We start from the raw sequence: 18,745 nt of genomic DNA, 5'->3' as shown, positions 1-18,745 counted from the left end.
ACAAGACGTACGTAAGACAGACCATCTGTTCGTCCTGCACAGCGGGAAGAAGCAAGGTGAAGCGGCCTCTCGGCCCACCATCGCCCGCTGGATTAAAGAAGTTATCAGAGCAGCTTACGTGGGGGCCGGGAAGTCTCCACCTCTACAGGTCAAGGCTCATTCTACCAGAGCACAAGCGGCATCCTGGGCGGAATCCAGGATGCTGTCGCCTGCAGAAATCTGTAAAGCGGTGACATGGTCCTCCCTCCATACCTTCTCCAGGTTCTACCATCTGGATGTCCAGGCCAGGGAGGACTCAGCATTTGCGAGGGCGGTACTACATGGTCCTCAGGCAGCCTCCCGCCCAGGCTGGGAGTAAAGCTTTTGTACATCCCATTCGTTTTGAGTCCATCTGGCTACACGCCAGGAAATGTTGAGATTACTTACCTGATAATCTCCTTTTCCTTAGTGTAGACAGATGGACTCAGCATCCCGCCCAGCTGCCTGTGTACATGGGTTTCACCGATTCAAGGTAAGCCATGTCATATGTTCCATAAGAGCGTACACTCTACCAGGTGTCAACGCCTTCCGGTTGGGAATGCTGGCGGTCTCCAGCTACTATCAATCGGTCAGGGGAATCCTGTTTCACTTTTCACTGAGCGTCAGGTCACACATCCATAACAGCTTTTGCAAGGAAGATTACTAAGTTGCTACGCTTCCTGTGGGGGTATATATACACCCGTGCTGACGTCAGATCCGTCTCCAACTGCTAGCACGCGGATACGATACCCATTCGTTCTGAGTCCATCTGTCTACACTAAGGAAAAGGAGATTATCAGGTAAGTAATCTCAACATTATTTGATTTCAGAGATGTGTTTTCTTTTTACTCCAGAACTTTATTAACCAATAATTAATGCAGCACAGCATACACTAGAATAAAACCAGACAATATGTAGTAAAAAATATTTTCTTTTATTTCAGATAAAGAAAAATATCAAACTTAAAATCTGTAAATGATTCTAAGAAACATTTCTATGTTCAAACCTTATTTTTATTAGACTATACACTACAATCAGTGTGAAAACCATTAATATGGTGACAGTTAAGATTAAGATTAAATAAATGTCAACTAATGGCATTATTTAACTAATGTATTTCTAATACATATGCCAATTTAGAAACAATAGCAATTAATTTAATATAGGTTCTCATATGCTAAAAATAAAAATAATATCTACCAGATATCTGAAGCGGGTCCGCTCTTTGTCTCTCTCAGCCTTTCACTTGTTAGGAAAAAGCCAAAGTCACGGTTCTGTCTTCCTTTGTCTGCTTCCTATTTATATAATCCCAAAATCCTTTAATCGGTGGCAATTGTATTATTTCTGTCAACACTTCAATATTTAGCCTTTGAAGAAAATAGTTTGAAACCTTGAAAAGGTTCACACAATTTAATTAATACCAGGATATGAAAAAATATAGTTTTCCTGCCCGATTAAAGTGTTGCCTGTTTTCCTTTCCTTCATGCAATGCCAAACTGTGCCAGGCGAAAAACACTCTTACTGTTTTTTTCTTTCTTCTAACAGTTCAGAGATAAGAGATTACGTATTCCTTTCTATCCTAGGAAGCTCCAGGTACTTTTAATTAAAGTGAAAGGGGGGCCCCTTTCAACTAGACAGATAAAGATTAAGGTATTTTTAAAGCTCTTCCTGAGAACCAAATGTTTAATCAAAAGTTTGACTAACTTGTGAAAAACTTCCCTTCTTTTACAACCGGACACGGAGATAAGAATTGAATGTGTTGCAATACAAATCTACCAAGTTTAATTGACATATATTTACATAGGAAAAAATATCACATGGGAGGAAATCACACTTCAAGTAGGCTCTCAGTGGGTATTCCTGAAATCCAGTAATTACAATCAGACTTATATACTGTTTATTTCTACAAAGTCATGGTTTGGCAAAATATTTCAGATTGACCAATCATAGTTTCACTTCTGCATTTTACTTCAACAAAGATCTTAGATCATGATCAGTTAACAGGTCAGCATAACCTAGGTCTAACTGCAATTACCTACAAGCACAGCACATTTTATTACTGATAAGAAAGGATCACACATCATTGTATATATTTTCTACCAATTATCTTTTATCTTGTTCCTGGTGTTGTGAGGCCCGATCGCGATCGCATGCGATCGGGCCTCCCTACCTCTTTTCAGCCGGTGGATCGGCACGCCATTCCTCAGGGCCCCCAGAGCATGACTCGCTGCGTGCAGACGTCTGGCCGTCGCGGGACGGCATCGGGTGCGACGCGGCTAACTCCGCCTCTTAAAGGGGCAGGATCGCGAGGACGAGGCCGCCCCCGGAAACTGACGTCAGCAGGGAGGGAGATTTAAGCGGTGCAGGCATCAGACGCCTTCTCAATAGGTCCCGTGCTTTGCTGTGCCCTGGTGTGACTTTGCTGTGCCTGACTCTGCCTTGCCTTGCTACCTGCCTGCCGAGACCCGGACCATACTTGACTCCGCCTTGCCTTGCTGCCTGCCTGCCGAGACCCGGACCGTGCCTGACTCTGCCTTGCCTTGCTACCTGCCTGCCGAGACCCGGACCGTACTTGACTCCGCATTGCCTTGCTGCCTGCCTGCCGAGACCCGGACCGTGCCTGACTCTGCCTTGCCTTGCTGCCTGCCTGCCGAGACCCGGACCGTGCCTGATTCTGCCTTGCCTTGCTGCCTGCCTGCCTGCCTAGACCCGGATCGTACCTGACTCTGTTTGCCTGCTGCCTGCCTCGACCCGGATTGGACTTTGCTCTGTTTGCCCGCTGCCTGCCTCGACCCGGATTGGACTTTACTCTGTTTGCCCGCTGCCTGCCTCGACCCGGATTGGACTTTGCTCTGTTTGCCCGCTGCCTGCCTCGACCCGGATTGGACTTTACTTTGCTCTACCTGCTACCTGTCCGGACCCGGATTGGATTTGATCTTCACTGACCCCTGCCTCGCTTGGAACCCGGCTTGGGCTCCCTGGCCTGTACCTGTCTGCTTTCTCTTGCTAGGTACTGAGGGGTCTTGCTCCTGGTATCCACCCTCCGGAGACGAAGGACATCCCGGTTCCTCAGGTGGGTGTTCTTCCGTGCCGGGTCAAGGGTCCACTGGTTAACACCTGGAGCCCCAAAGTCTACTGATGTACAACTTTGTACAAATTTGTTTACATATCTTTCATTCTTAGTATAATCTAAAATAGTGTTCATATCAAGCATAGCATTAATCAGTAAAGAATATTATAAGCTAAGTTGAACTATATTGAACAGAGAGATACAATAAAACCTTTGACTTCATCAGTATCTACAAGACATGGCTGCTAGACCTGCTCTATCTCCTGTTCCAACACCCATAGTATGGCCTTCTATACCCACTTTGCATCTGCCTTCACCACCAAGGTATGACAGCGACCCAGTGAAATGTGGAGACTTTTTAAATCTGTGTCAGATTCAATTTGAACTTCAAGCACCCTTGTTTTGCACCGAACATGTCAAGGTAACCTATATTCTGTAATTGTTGGATGGCTCTGCCCTAGCCTGGACCTCGCTTATTTAGGAAAGAGGCAACCTTCTTCTGGGAGATCTGAATTGCTTCTTGCAGGAGTTTCAGGAGATCTTTGATGAGCCTGGCCACTCCGCTTCCAAGGCCTCTGAATTTCTATGAATCAGACAAGGTACTCAGTCTGTAAGGGAATATGCTGAACACTTCCGCACTCTGGCCTTAGTACTACAGTGGGACAGTGACAGTCAGATTGCCATCTTGAGGCAAATACTTTCAGAGTGGATAAAGGACAAGTTGGCTGCTATGGACTTGCCTGAGACATTAGAGGATCTAATCAGCCTAGCCATCTGTCTAGATCTAAAATTCCAGGAACGGGCCTGGGAAAGGGACTCGATTCGCCATACCACCCATCTTGCCCCAAATTTCCAGCAACTGATGATCTCACATTTGCCTCCTGAACCTGGACCGCATTAGAAGAAGCCATGCAGGCTGACTGGTTTAAGATTTCTGCAGCAGAGAAGCAGCAATGCCTCAGTCTCAACCTGTATTGTGCAGCTTCTGGGCATTTTGCTAACCAGTGCCCAAATAAGCCAGGAAAACTCAAGGACCTAAGTCTGGTGGGAGAAACCACTTTAGGTCACCCTTGTATTAAGATTTTCTGTGGACCCAAGTGGAAGAATCTAACTGTCTTACCTTGGTACCGGGATTGGAACAGGAGGCAGGCAATATCCATTTCCAGAGCAAGGCGGCAGGTCAAAAGACAGGCGGCAAGCAGAGTTCAGAACCAGGCAGAGGGTCAAGGCAGGTGGCAAGCAGAGTCCAGATTCCAGAACTAGGCAGAGGGTCAAAGCAGGTGGCAAGCATAGTCCAGAGTCCATAACCAGGTGGAGGTTCAAGGCCAAACAAAGAAGAGACAAGAACAAGACTCATACTAACGAGGAGACCAGGAGAACAAAAGGGACAAGGAGAACAGCACAATCCAAGCAGAGCAGCAGAGATCACTGACTCACCAAGCACTTTGCTGAGTCAAAGAGCAACAGGGAGGCTGGTCCCTAAATAGTAGCTGCTGTTTGACGTCTTCTCTGGGAACTTTCGGCAGCATCCGGCGCAATGGGGGGGGGGGGTCCTCTGGCACTCTCCTGCCGTGCCAAAAACGGAGTGCAACCCACAGTGCGCTATCCTCTAAGGAGGCATTTGGCACGGCAGGAGAGTGCCAGAGGACCGTGAGTTTTACGTCGTGCTCTAACACCTTGCATGTCTCCACAGTTGCTGGTACCAAAACGGTTCTCCATAGGGAACATCTTGGTAGATGTGCTTGCAGTCCTGGACACTGGGGCAGGTGGAAGCTTCATCCATGAGGCATTAGTCCACCAGTACTAGTTACTGATGGTTCCATTGGCCATGTCATTCTCTATCTTGTCTGTTTACGATCTCAACGGCAGTTTTAAATTGGTTTTCATCTTATTTATCAGACCGCATGCAACAAATCAATATTGGTAATCATTCATCGGATCAATACATGATTTCTTCCAGTGTTCCACAAGGTTCTTCTCTCTCTCCTATTCTTTTTAATATTTACTTGCTCCCTCTCTGTCATATTCTTTCTTCTTTAACATCCAATTCAAAATATATGCGGACGACATTCAGTTTTTGGTTCCTTACAACACTTCATGGTCCTCCACCTTATTGATGGCAACATTATACATAAATACAATCATTACCTAGCTATCACATAACCGTTTAAAATTAAACCCCTCCAAAATAGAAATTGTTTATCTAACATTGATATCAAACCCTACAACTGGCCCTCCATCTCATCTTTCAATAAATGGTTTATCCATCCCTATTCTAAACAAAGCTTCCAACCTAGGAATATTGATAAACTCCAATTTGTCAATGACACAGCACATCTCTGCTGTAACAAAAACATCATTTTACAAACTACATCTGTTAACGAGACGTCGTCCCCTGCTATTTCATCAAGATTTCCGTACAGTCCTTCAATCTCTTGTGTTTTCAGGACGCAATTATTGTAACGCTCTCTATTTGGGTTTGCCCAATTCTGCAATTAGTCCAGAATGCTGCTACCTGCATACTATCTGGTATCTCTCTAAGAAACCAGATAACTCCAATACTTTGTTCTTTCCACTGGCTTCCTGTAAAATTTAGAATTCAATATAAAATACTGTCTGTAATTCACTCACTTATATACAATCCATCCTCAACCTGGCTTTGCTCCATCTTATGAATTTACAAACCAACAAGACACTTAAGATCTTTAACAAAGAATTTATTAGATATTCCTTCAGTCCATCTCGCAAGGCTGGACATTACACGAAAAATAGCCTTCTCTGTTGCTGGTCCATCCATCTGGAATTCTCTGCCAAATTCTCTTTGAATTCACAACAATTCAAAAAATTGTTAAAAACATACTTATTCCAACTTGCTTTTAATCTTTCAGTATCAGAACACACTTAATTTTATACCTTTATTACTTCTTTTTCACTTTACCCCCACCCCCCCAAATAAGTGATTTATTTTTCATGCGGTTTGGCACTTGAATAATTAAATCAGAGTAGATATTTATTTTACTAGTTTTTATGTGTTGTTGTAAATTAGTTATTTTAACCACTTTGTTTGAGAATTTGTTACTACTATGTATGTTTTTATATAAACCATTTTAATTAATTTTATATTGTAAAAGCAGTATATAAACATTTTAAAATAAATAAATAAAATAAATCTTTGCTTAGACACATTACCAGAGCTATGATACCCCTAACTATGCAAACCAGGATTCTACATAAGGAACAAATCTCTGTCTATGTCCTGCCCAAGGCAATTTAATGCCATTTATTCTATTTATTTATTTATTTAAAATCTTTTCTATACCGTCGTTTAGTCATACACCATCACAACGGTTTACAGATAGGCACATTTAGTAATGTTCAAATTGGGTAATACTTTCTATCAAAGTACCAATAAGGTTCCGGTTACATAGTTTCAAAAATAAAAGCTACTTGATAAGTGACATGGATCTTGTCCATTTATATGAGTAATAGATTACCTATACATGTATAGTACTTTATACTATCTTTTATCTAATATTAGCAGTTAGAAATAGATTAATAAAATATGCACATAGTTGAATACATGCTGTGTATCCCATCATCTTGGGATTACAGTGGTTTATCCTTTATCAGTCCCACTTCATTTGGATCATATTACAGTTAACCCAGTGTGATCCTTGTTGTCAAGGTCTCGCCTGTGGTATCCTTGGTGCTGATGGCTACCTCAGAGCTTCCGTGTCTGCCTCCACAATATTCTGATTTTGCAGATGTATTCTGCAAGCAGCAGACAGAGGTCCTGCCCCTGCATCACTTTTATGACTGTGCCATAGACTTGCTGCCCAGCATGGTTCTGCCGAGATGCAGAATATACCCACTAACTGCTTCCAAAACTGAGGCACTGTCTAAATATATTAAGGAGAATTTGGACAGAGGCTTCATTTGTCCCTCTCCATCACCTGCTGGGCTGGATTCTTTTTCACAGGGAAGAAGGACAGATCCTTACATCCCCGCATTGACTATTACGGTCTTAACTCCATTACAAAAAGAATATCTTCTACCCTTAAACTTAGAGCTCTTTGGCCGCCTTCAAAGCACTCAGAAATTCACCAAGTTGGACTTTCAGGAGGTGTACACCCTGATCAGAATCCGAGAACATGACAAATGGAAGACATATAGAAACATAGAAATGATGGCAGAAGAAGACCAAACGGCCCATCCAGTCTGCCCAGCAAGCTTTCGCACTTATTTTTCTCATCCTTATCTGTTACTCTGCCCACTGAGGTCAGGGCCCTTATTGGTAACTTTTTGGCTCTAATTTCCTTCCGCCCCATCCATTGATGTAGAGAGCAGTGCTGGAGCTGCATCAAAGTGAAGTATCAAGCCTAATTTTTTAGGGGTAGTAACCGCCGCAATAAGCAAACTACTCCCATACTTATTTGTTTACCCAGCCTGTGCAATTTAGTCCTTGTTAGTTGTTGTCTGAATATAAATCATCTTTTCTTCATTCCCCCTGCTGCATCAAAGTAAAGTATCAGACTTAATTAGTTTGGGGTAGTAACTGCTGCATCAAGCAAGCTACGCCCACGCTTATTTGTTTACCCAGACTATGCAATTCAGTTCTTGTTGGTAGCTGTCTGAATGTAAATCCTCTTTTCTTCATTCTCCCCTGCCATTGAAGCAGAGAGCTACGCTGGATATGCATTGAAAAGTGAAGTATCAGGCTTATTAGGTTTGGGGTAGTAATCGCCGCAACAAGCAAGCTACTCCCATGCTTATTTGTGAATGCAAATCCTATTTCCTCTTGCCGTTGAAGCATACAGCAATGTTGGAGTTGCATTAACCGTGTGTATGTTTATTGAATAAGGGTATTAATCACCAGGTAGTAGTCGTCATTCCCGCAAGCCATCCCCATGCCTCTTCTCTTCATTCACATCATCAAGACTTTATGGATCCACAGTGTTTATCCCACGCCCCTTTGAAATCTTTCACAGTTTTGGTCTTCACCACTTCCTCCGGAAGGGCGTTCCAGGCATCCTGACATTGGTTCTGAGTCTTCCTCCCTGGAGTTTTAAATCATGACCCCTGGTTCTGCTGATTTTTTCCAACGGAAAAGGTTTGTCGTTGACTTTGGATCATTAAAACCTTTCAAGTATCTGAAAGTCTGTATCATATCATCCCTGCTCTTCCTTTCCTCCAGGGTATACATATTTAGGTTCTTCAATCTCTCCTCATAAGTCATTCGATGAAGACCATCCACCTTTTTGGTCGCCCTTCTCTGGACCGCCTCCATCCTGTCTCTGTCTCTTCAGAGATACGGTCTCCAGAACTGAGCACAGTACTCCAGGTGAGGCCTCACCAAGGACCTGTACAAGGGGATAATCACTTCCCTTTTCTTACTCGATATTCCTCTCTCTATGCAGCCCAGCATTCTTCTGGCTTTAGCTATCACCTTGTCACGTTGTTTCGCCAACTTCAGATCGTTAGACACTATCACCCCAAGGTATCTCTCCTGCTCTGTGCACATCAGCCCTTCAACCCCCATCGAATACATTTCTTTTGGATTTCCACACCCCATATGCATGACTCTGCACTTCTTGGCATTGAATCTCAGCTGCCATATCTTCGATCAGTCTTCCAGCTTCCTTAAATCCCATCTAATTCTCTCCACTCCTTCTGGCGTGTCCACTCTGTTGCAGATCTTAGTATCATCTGTAAATAGACAAACCTTGCCTTCTATCCCATCCGCGATGTTGCTCACGAAGATATTAAACAGGACCGGTCCCAACACCGACCCTTGCGGAACTCTGCTCATCACCGCTCTCTCTTCCGAGTAAGTTCCATTTACCATCACACATTGTCTTTTATTCAAAAGCCTCTTGTGTGGGACCGTATCAAAAGCTTTGCTGAAATCCAAGTAGATGACATTGAGCGCTCTTCCTCGATCTAATTCCCTAGTCACCCAATTAAAAAAGTCTATCAGATTCGTCTGACAAGACCTTCCCCTGGTGAAACCATGCTGCCTCTGGTCCAGCAATTCTGCTGCTTGTAGATAGTTCACTATTCTTTCCTTCAGCAGCAACTCCAATACTTTTCCCACCACCAAGGTGAGGCTACCAGCCTGTAGTTTCCAGCCTCCTCTCTGCTCCCACTCTTGTGAAAAGGGACCACCACCGCTCTTCTCCAATCACTCGGCACCACTCCCGTTTCCAGGGATCTATTGAACAGGTCACGCAGCGGAGCCACCAGCACATCTCTGAGCTCCCTCAGTATCCTGGAATGAACCTCATCAGGCCCCATGGCTTTGTCCACTTTCAGTTTTCCTAGCTCTTCCCATACCTTCTCTTCCGTAAACGGAGTTTCATCCATTCCACTCCCCTCCAGTTTCTTGTTACTTAGAGACTGTCCTTCTCCAGGGTCTTCTTTAGTGAACACCGATCTAAAGTATTTGTTTAATATTTCTGCCATTTCTTCGTCTGTCTCTACCCATTGGTCCTTTTCACCTTTCAATTTCAGTGACAGACACTATGAATATCTGGTGATGCCCTTCGGGTTGTGCAGTGCTCCTGCATTCTTCCAATTTATGGTCAATGAGATCTTCGGGTACTTTCTCTACTCTCGCGTAGTTGTCTACCTGGATGATATCCTAATATTTTTAAGTCTTTAGTGGAACATCAACACCATGGAAAACAAGATCTTCAAAGGCTCTGTGAGCACCACCTGTACAAGGATGCTATTCAAGCGCCTCAAAGAGGAGTTTACTCTTGATCCATACTTACACCATTCAGATCTATTCAAACTATTCATTTTGGAGGTAGATGCACCTACCCTCGGTGTGGGCGCTCTCCTCCTGCAACATAAATATAACGGCACACTTGTGATATGCTCCTGCTTTTCAAAAATGTTCTCCTCAACAGAGAAGAACTACACCATAGGAGACCGCAAGCTATTAGCAGTCAAGTTGGCTTTGGATGAATGGCGACACCTGCTGGAAGGAGCCAAGCACACAATAACCATCTATATGATTTGGATTACAAAAACCTTGAACATCTGGTGCAAGCACAGAAATTAAATCTCAGCCATGCCTGCTGATGATTTGGTTTTTAATTGACTTGACTTTGAGTTGTGGTATCGGCGTACTTAGATGAACCGCGGAGCCGATGCTCTTTCCCATTCTGTTGATGCCGAGGGAACCCTGGAAGCTCCATAGCATATCATTGACCCAGCTAAAATTGTAGTTGCGGCTACATTGGCAGTTCCCCCAGGGAAGATTGTGATGGCCACATCTGTTAACAGCCTGCCCTGACCTTAGCTGTCTCTGACTCCGTCTGCCTGCTGCCTGTCCTGCCCCTGGTGTGCTATTGGACTCTTGCTCTTGTCTTCACCCTAGGGACCTGCCTAAGACCTGCTGGTCACCAGAAACCAAAGGCTCAACCTGTGGGGTGAGACAGCTGGTATAGCTGAAGCTCCAATCTGTCCTGCTATAGGGCATGTTGGCCAGCTGCCGGTGCAGGCCTCATCATTTTGTGTACGAGGCTGCATCAACTATGCCACAGCACCAAGGGCTCATGCCAACCTGTACATTAACGGAGTCATAGACAAGCCAAGATCAGGGTGGGCAGCTAGTAAGAGTGGTCAGGTCCAGGCAAGGGGTCAGATCCAGGCAGTAGGCAATCGTTGTCAGGCCCAAGTAAGAGGTCAAGATCCAAAGGGTCAGGACAAGAGGGCGCAGACACACTGGAGACACTGGACAAGACAGGTGGAATAACAACATGGGCTGAACAAGGCAAGGCTGGATAAGGAAAGAATGGAAGGAAGGCAAGGCTGTACAACAAGGCAAGGCTGGATGACAAGGCACAGAAATGCAGGAACAGGAACCCAAGGTAACACACACTGCAAGACAGAAGACTCGTTGCTGAGGCGAGATATTGCTGCAAAATAGGCTTAAATAGGCCTGTAGGTTTGATGTCATCAAAGGGCGCCGCTCCATGTTTCCCACTGCGGGGCCCATGTAATGTATGCATATGAGTGGGCACACATCTAAGGAGGATCTGGGACAGGAGCAGAATGGTAGCACGTGGGGGCTGCGCCCGGTAACACTGAGAAGACTGTGGTGTCCCCAGGGCCGGTGCACAGGTATTAGGCACCCTAGGCAAACCTTACAGTCTGGCGCCCCCTCCCCATACACAATTTTAAATTATGCATTTATAACATATTTTACATGAAAAATGACATTCTGAGGTAAAATTAATATACAAGTTGTTGTGGTAACTTAATGCACTGTTGTGATGCCAACAAGAAAACTTTGCATCTTGGAATTCATATGGCATCATACCTATTATGATATATTTCGGCATGGTCCTCCCGTATCAACACAGTGCTATCTGCCAACACTCAAAGAATAACAACCCTACCTATAAAAAAGAATACCAAAAATATTACACCAGAATCTAAAATATCAATACACCTCCTATCAGGAAAACAGAACAGGCCAGGCTACTACAGATCCCTACAGAGAAACCACATGCTAAAAGAATACTTCATCTCAGTCTTTGCATGCAGAACACAAACCCTCACCAAATACAGAATAAAGCCACATAAAGTATAAATAGAAATGTGCAGACAAAAACTGAACTGTAAAACGCATCATGCCAGACTCTATACAGTGTAACAATGGAAAAACAAAAATGTCATCATTCCTCGTGAAACAAATCAATAAAATAAAGATATATAAATCATTAATCATAATTATAAAATCATACAAATAAAATAATTTCAAAACAGCTGATGAATAGAATATCTAATAATTAAAGACTCATGCAAATTTTGAAAGCTTTACCAAACACTAATAAAATATTTCAAACAGCAGACACATCACATACTACCCAATAATTAGAATGGTAGTCAATCAAGAAAAATTAACTTAAAAAGCCACCTTTACTTACCCTCTCCAGCAGTTCTCCTACTCCTTTCCCTTGCAGGCCATACCAGAAGCAGTAGTAGCTGCTGAAGCTGTCCTCACAGTCCTCTTCTTTAGGGACCACAACCAGTCTCTTCTCTCACACACACACACACCAGTCACACTCTCAGGACCAGTTTCTGTCTCTCACACACCAATCATCTCCCCAATCTGTCTGTCTGTCACTCACTCACACACACACACACTCACTCACTCACACACACACACACTCACTCACTCACACACACACACACTCACTCACTCACACACACACACACTCACTCACTCACACACACACACACGTCATCTCCCTGTTTAGTCTTTCTCACACATACACACGTCACCTCTCTGGCCAGTCTCTCTCAATCACACAATGCTCTCGCTCTCTCTTACTTACACACAAGCTTTCAATCACACACATGCTCTATTTCACTTATACACAAGCTCTCAATCACGCACATGTTCTATCTCACTTACAAACAGGCTCAATCACACACATGCCCTCTCTCACAGCCACAAGCCAGCCAAAAACATGCTCCATCTCTCTCGCACACACACATTGACGCACAGAAGCACCCTCCCTGTCTCACATACACATTACACTCTCACAGAAGCACCTTGCTTTCAGACTTGTAGCCCCTGTCACATGGTGGGGGCTGAAGGCCACCGGCGCCATTTTGCTTAATGGCAGCCGAGGCCCCAGGAGCGGCAGATCGCTCCCTGGACCTCCGCTGGACCACTAGGGGGGTGTCGGGAGGGTGGCACTGCCGGGGAGGCAGGGCGAGTCGGGAGCTGGCTGCCTGCCGCGGCGCCCCCTAAGTCTCGGCGCCCTAGGCACAGGCCTAGCTCGCCTAGTGGTTCCTCCGGCCCTGGGTGTCCCAGCTGCAGGAACATGTTGATGGTGACCCTGGACTGTTCGCGACGGCTTCAGGGTGAGTACAGCGGCTCAAGGGCCTTCCTGAGAGCCGTATTCCTAACAGTTTATTTACATACATTCATTCACTAATAGTATTTAGGCAGTGACCTGCAAAATTCAATGCATTATTAAGTTGTTGTTTCTGGCACAAAAAAAACTGTTTTTATGGTAAGGAAGAACTGGAAATTCCAGAAGGAGCTGGAATGGGAGCTCCAGACAAAGCTCCCAAGTAGGGAGAAAAGGTGGAAGAAGGCATGCTGTGCTGCAAGCACTACAGTAGAGCAGTAGGGTTTTGTTGTTATTTGAGAAAAGGATTGAACCCCAGCCTGGTTTTTGAGAAAATGTTGGATCTGATGAGGGTATAGGAGAGCAGTCCTATGGAAAGAGAGAGAAAGGTTCACACTGTGAGAAGCTGTGAATTCTGAAAAGATCTGTTGTACTTTACTGAGTAAGATTTTTAGGATTTATTTATATATCTAAAATATTTGTTTCTCACTCTATCTGCTGGGAGCTCAGAGCAAGGTACAAACAACAATAAACTGCATACTTGGTAATAAACAATCCAGTACATACTAAAGCATATGCATGCAAATATCAATATTCATGCATAACAACAATAGTATAAACATAAAACACAGCAAGAAATAAAGTATATTTAATGATAAGAAGTGCTAATACAATAAAGCACTGAGAACCAAACCTAAGCTAGGCCAAGCCTATAGGCATCAAAATGTCAATAAAGCTCTTATGTTCAAACTTTTTATTGAGATACAACAATACAAATATAAACCAGAATTCATCGGTTCCTTATGCACACCAGGCTAAAGACTGTTGTACAAGTCATAATCTTTTTACATTTTTAACCCATCCCCTATGTTATAGTGTGCCACTGTTAAAAGACCTTACACCTACTTCCCTCCCTCCCACACCATTCCTTCTTCACCCCTCCCAATCTCTCCTATCTGCAAGTAACATGGGTCACAATCATGAAGCAAAAATCACAAATGCTAATATTAAGTACTAGACTTAGACGACCGAACAACCTTCATGAACAATGGATCTCTGTACTACCTTTAAGTACTTAGTAAGAGCTACCCCTGATTCATCAATTGTTTATACTCTTTGTTTACTGCCTTCTTAGGCCTTTCTTTCCAGCTGTCTATGCTTCCAAGTTTACTATCCTTGTTGAATGTAACTTTGCTCTTCCTGTTCAAACGATTGTTTTTTGTTACAGTTCCCCAATTCTATGTAAACCGATCTGATATGGTCATTTAACCATGAAGGTCGGTATAGAAAAGTGTTAAATAAATAAATAAATAGACTATGGGCTCTCACCGGTAAACTTTGAATATATCTGTTCCAAATGGTGAAAAAAGAACACCTTTGTGAAAACTGAGAGGTGCTAGCCATATTCTCCATCTGCATGGTCCTGGGTAATAAATTGCACCATTGTTAGAACGAGAAGCCACCAGCCAGACTGACAGTATAACCTTCTTCCCTACCATAAAAGCTTTCCTGACCAATAATTTCTCCCCCTTGTTTCTGATACAAACCACTGTGTTACATCATCCCAGGTGACACTTAACTTTGCTGGGTAGAATAAGCTGCAACAGGTCTTGAGAGTATGCCCTCTGTGCTGAGTGGACAATTTGGTGGAATAGTCCTGAAATATTGGCACTGTCTTGTCAGTTTCTTACCTCCTCGAATCGCTCGTAGTATTGCTGATTTGTGTAGAGAATTCAGCATTGTACTTCATTAGCACACCCCTGTTGTTACAAACCAGGAGGTGGACCCTTGGTCCAAGGTAGAGTTAGCGCTAACTAGGAGAGAATCAACCCTCTTAGGTCCCTACCGTCGGAAGGCAAGGCCAGGTGTATCAGCAGTTGAATGAGTACTTCGCCACTGGAAGCTAGTGGTCCCCCCAGGAGGAGCCCGTAGGGACCCAAGCCGCTTGGACTTAGGAGAATCGCTGAAGACAGGTCTGGATGCAGGCACCTCCTGCAGGTCATAGGTTCCAGACATCTGGTGCCTCCAGCAGGTCGTACGACAGTCCAGGAATGGAGACTGAAGAATGATCAAAAAGCCAGTCCAATGGTCCAAGTCAGCAAAGGGTCGGAAGCCGGTCCAAGGTGCAAGCCAGGAGAAGGGTCGTAAGCCGGTCCAGGAGCAAGCCAGGAGAATGGTCAGAAGCCGGTCCAGGGTCTAGCCAGGAGAATATTCGGAAGCCGGTCCAAGACTCAATCCAGAAGAGTCAGTCTAACGAGGGAGGAGAGCAGAAGCAGGACGGAAGAACAGGAACAAGACCAGGAAGCGGGAACCAGGAACTCGGAGCTCAGGAACCACCCAGACTAGAAGCCTCAATACCAAGGCAAAGTCTGAGGAGCAGACCTTGCCTTACATACCTGAGCCGAGGGAGGAGTCCCAGGAAGGAGCCACGACAACTTCCTGTTGTGGCCCCTTTAAATTTAATCTTCAGCCGCGTGCGCATGGCTCTATTCAACCCAGAGGGGGAGAAGTCAGTCCGGCAGAGCAGGAACCATGCTGCTGGGCTCAGCTGCGGCAGCGGCCGTGCAGGGAGCATCAGAGGGGGCTGACTGCTCCAGCAGGAGCCCCGGAGGCGGCCCGACGCCGCAGGTAGGCACTTCGCCCCGTTTGCGGACCACCGCAGTCAGCGGCCATGACAGTGGGGGTGTCGTAGGCGGTCTGCCGCCTCGGACGAGAGACCGGCCCCTGTAGCGGAACTCCGCGACTGGCAGCCATAACAGTACCCCCTCCTTTAGGCCTCCCCCTAGAAGGCTTAGGTTTTCCTGGGTGTTCACTGTAAAAGTTCTTGAGAAGAGTCTTGTCCAGAATGTTCTTAGCAGGCTCCCAGGAATTCTCCTCAGGCCTGAATCCCTCCCAATCTAGGAGGTATTCCCATGTGTTGCCGTGTTTCCGGACATGAAGCACCTCACACACCTGGTGTATAGCTGTGTTTAAAAAAGGATTGGATAAGTTCTTGGAGGAGAAGTCCATTACCTGCTATTAAGTTGATTTAGAAAATAGCTACTGCTATTACTAGCAACAGTAACATGATATAGACTTAGTTTTTGGGTACTTGCCAGGTTCTTATGGCCTGGATTGGCCACTGTTGGAAACTGGATGCTGGGCTGACCCAGTATGGCATGTTCTTATGTTCTTATAGTCTCCTCCTCTGCCCTGGGCTGAGGTGCTTCAGGAACCTTCCGAGTAGGCCAGGTGAGAACCAAAGGCTTCAAAAGTGACGTGTGGAAGGAATTATGGATTCTTAATGTGGCCGGCAGACGAAGTTGATAAGTCACAGGACCTAGCTGTCGCAGCACCGGAAATGGCCCAATATAACGGGGAGCCAGTTGCATGGAAGGAACTCTCAAACGGATGTGCCTGATGCTAAGCCACACTTTTTCTCCCGGGCAGAACCAGGGAGCAGGTCATCAATGCTTATCGGCAAATGTCTTTGCGGTATGAGCCACTTTATGGAGCATTTGTTGGGTATGAATCCAGAGGTGCCGCAACTGTAGTGCAGTGAGCTGGGCTGCCGGTGATGGCACTGGCAAGGGCAAAGGTGGCCTGGGTTGTCGTTCAAATACAATCTGAAAAGGGGAGGCCCGCGTTGAGGTACAGGCATGTGAGTTGTGGGAGAACACAGCCCAAGAGAGAAGTATCGCCCAATCGTCCTGACGGGAGTTGACATACATCCGAAGAAATTGTTTTAAAGTACGATTTGTACGTTCTGCCTGACTGTTTGCTTGTGGGTGAAACGCAGTGGTAAAGTCCAAAGAAATGCGAAACTTCTTGCAGAGATTGAGCCAGTAACGGGCCGTGAACTGAGGGCCACGATCAGATGCGATGTGCTGTGGGAGGCCGTGGATGTGGAAGATATGCAGCATGAACAGTTGGGCCAAGCGAGGAGCTGACAGGAGGGAGGGTAGCGGAATGAAGTGGACCATTTTTGAAAATCGATCCACTACTACCCATATTACTGTGTTGCCTTCCGATGGCGGAAGATCCACAATAAACTATAAATAAAGAGATAAATAATATAAATAATATATAATAAATAAATAATATATAATAAATAATATAATAAATATATAATAAATAAGATATAAATAAAGAGATCACATATCTCCCATTCTGAAGAACTTACACTGGCTGCCAATACACTTTAGAATTATCCACAAATCCATCACCATCATCTACAAAGCTATCCAACACCATGCTATGCTTGATCTACAAATCCCACTCAGACGACACACCTCCACTAGACCCATCAGAGAAGCTTATAAAGGATCACTTCTCGTCCCTCAAACCAAAGCTACTCACCATTTAACTTTTAGAGACAGAGCCTTCTCCACAGCCGGACCATCAATATGGAATTCTATTCCCCCGAATCTGAGACAAGAACCATGCCTACCCACTTTCAGAAAAAGGCTCAAGACTTGGCTGTTTAAGCAAGCCTTCCCAGATTCCGTTTGAAAGACAATAACATCCTCTAAGAGACTTAACAATATAATGTAAATATTTATTCCTTGACTGATCAGTTATCTTGCTCTAATTCTTTCCCACAGTTAGATTTTACCCTGTTTTAATGTAACTTTACGACTTTCGCACTTGTTAATGTTCTGTTATTTGACTCACTCCCCCTGTTATCTGTAAACCAGCATGATGTGATTTTTAATCACGAATGCCGGTATAGAAAAACACTAAATAAATAAATAATAAATAAACTCTGTGGAGATATGCGTCCAAGGCTTCGTGGGAGTAGGTAACAGCTGTAAAAGTACCCAAGTCTTCCCAGTAGGAATCTTATGTTGAGCACAGGTTGGGCAAGAATCAACATATGCTCGAATATCTTTGCGCATCTCAGGCCACCAAAAATACTGCTGGAGGAGTGTTTGAGTCCGGGCTCGTCCAGGATGCCCAGCTAACTGAGAATCGTGCCCCCAGGCCAGTACTTTATTACGCAGTCTTTTAGGCACCACCGTTTTACCAGGTGGGACAGTGAATGTCGCAGAGAGGGTGATGCAGGCCGGGTCTATAATATGTTGAATAGGCTCATCTATATCTTCAGCAGAGAAGGATTGGGATAGAGTATCTGCCTTAATGTTCTTGTTAGCTGGTCGATATCGCAGTTCAAAGTTGAAACATGTGAAAAAGAGCGCCCAACGAGCTTGACTTGGGTTCAGACGTTGGGCCTGTTGGAGGTACACCAGGTTCTTATTGTCAGTATAGACTGTTATACTATGTTAAGCTCCCTCCAGCCACTGCCGCCACTCCTCAAATGCCAGTTTAATGGCAAGAAGCTCTTTGTCGCCGATGGAGTAATTACGTTCAGCCGACGAAAATTTCTTAGAAAAGTAGGAGCAAGGATGAGATGTTCCTGTAGTGTCATTCTGGCTTAAGACAGCTCCTACTCCTTCAGCTGAGGCATCCACCTCTATCACAAATGGATGTCTGGGATCAGGATGCTGAAGGCAAGGTTTTTTGAGGAAGGAGTTCTTGAGCGTTAGGAACGCTTCTTCAGCCTCTAAAGGCCAGGACTTGATATTTGCCCCTTTACGAGTAAGAGCCGTAAGAGGTGAAGCCAATTTAGAGAAATTCTGAATAAAACTGCGATAGTAGTTAGCGAAACCAAGGAAGCGCTGGAGCGCACGTAAACCGTTAGGTTGGGGCCATTCTTGGATACATTTCAATTTGGAGGGGTCTATCTGAAAGCTTTGTTTGGAGATAATATACCCCAGAAATGGTAGTGACTTGTTTGAAGATG

At 44.7% G+C, this 18,745-nt stretch overlaps 1 protein-coding gene across 1 annotated transcript in view; it reads left to right on the top strand.

Annotated features, from left to right (window-relative positions):
- LOC115099257 (probable cation-transporting ATPase 13A4) overlaps positions 1 to 18,745 on the top strand; it is a 257,489-nt gene that overhangs the window by 90,290 nt on the left and 148,454 nt on the right. The window lies entirely within an intron of this gene.

Source organism: Rhinatrema bivittatum, chromosome 9 (assembly GCF_901001135.1).
Source record: "Rhinatrema bivittatum chromosome 9, aRhiBiv1.1, whole genome shotgun sequence".
Lineage (NCBI taxonomy): Eukaryota > Metazoa > Chordata > Amphibia > Gymnophiona > Rhinatrematidae > Rhinatrema > Rhinatrema bivittatum.
This window is presented reverse-complemented; position numbering and strand designations above follow the sequence as displayed.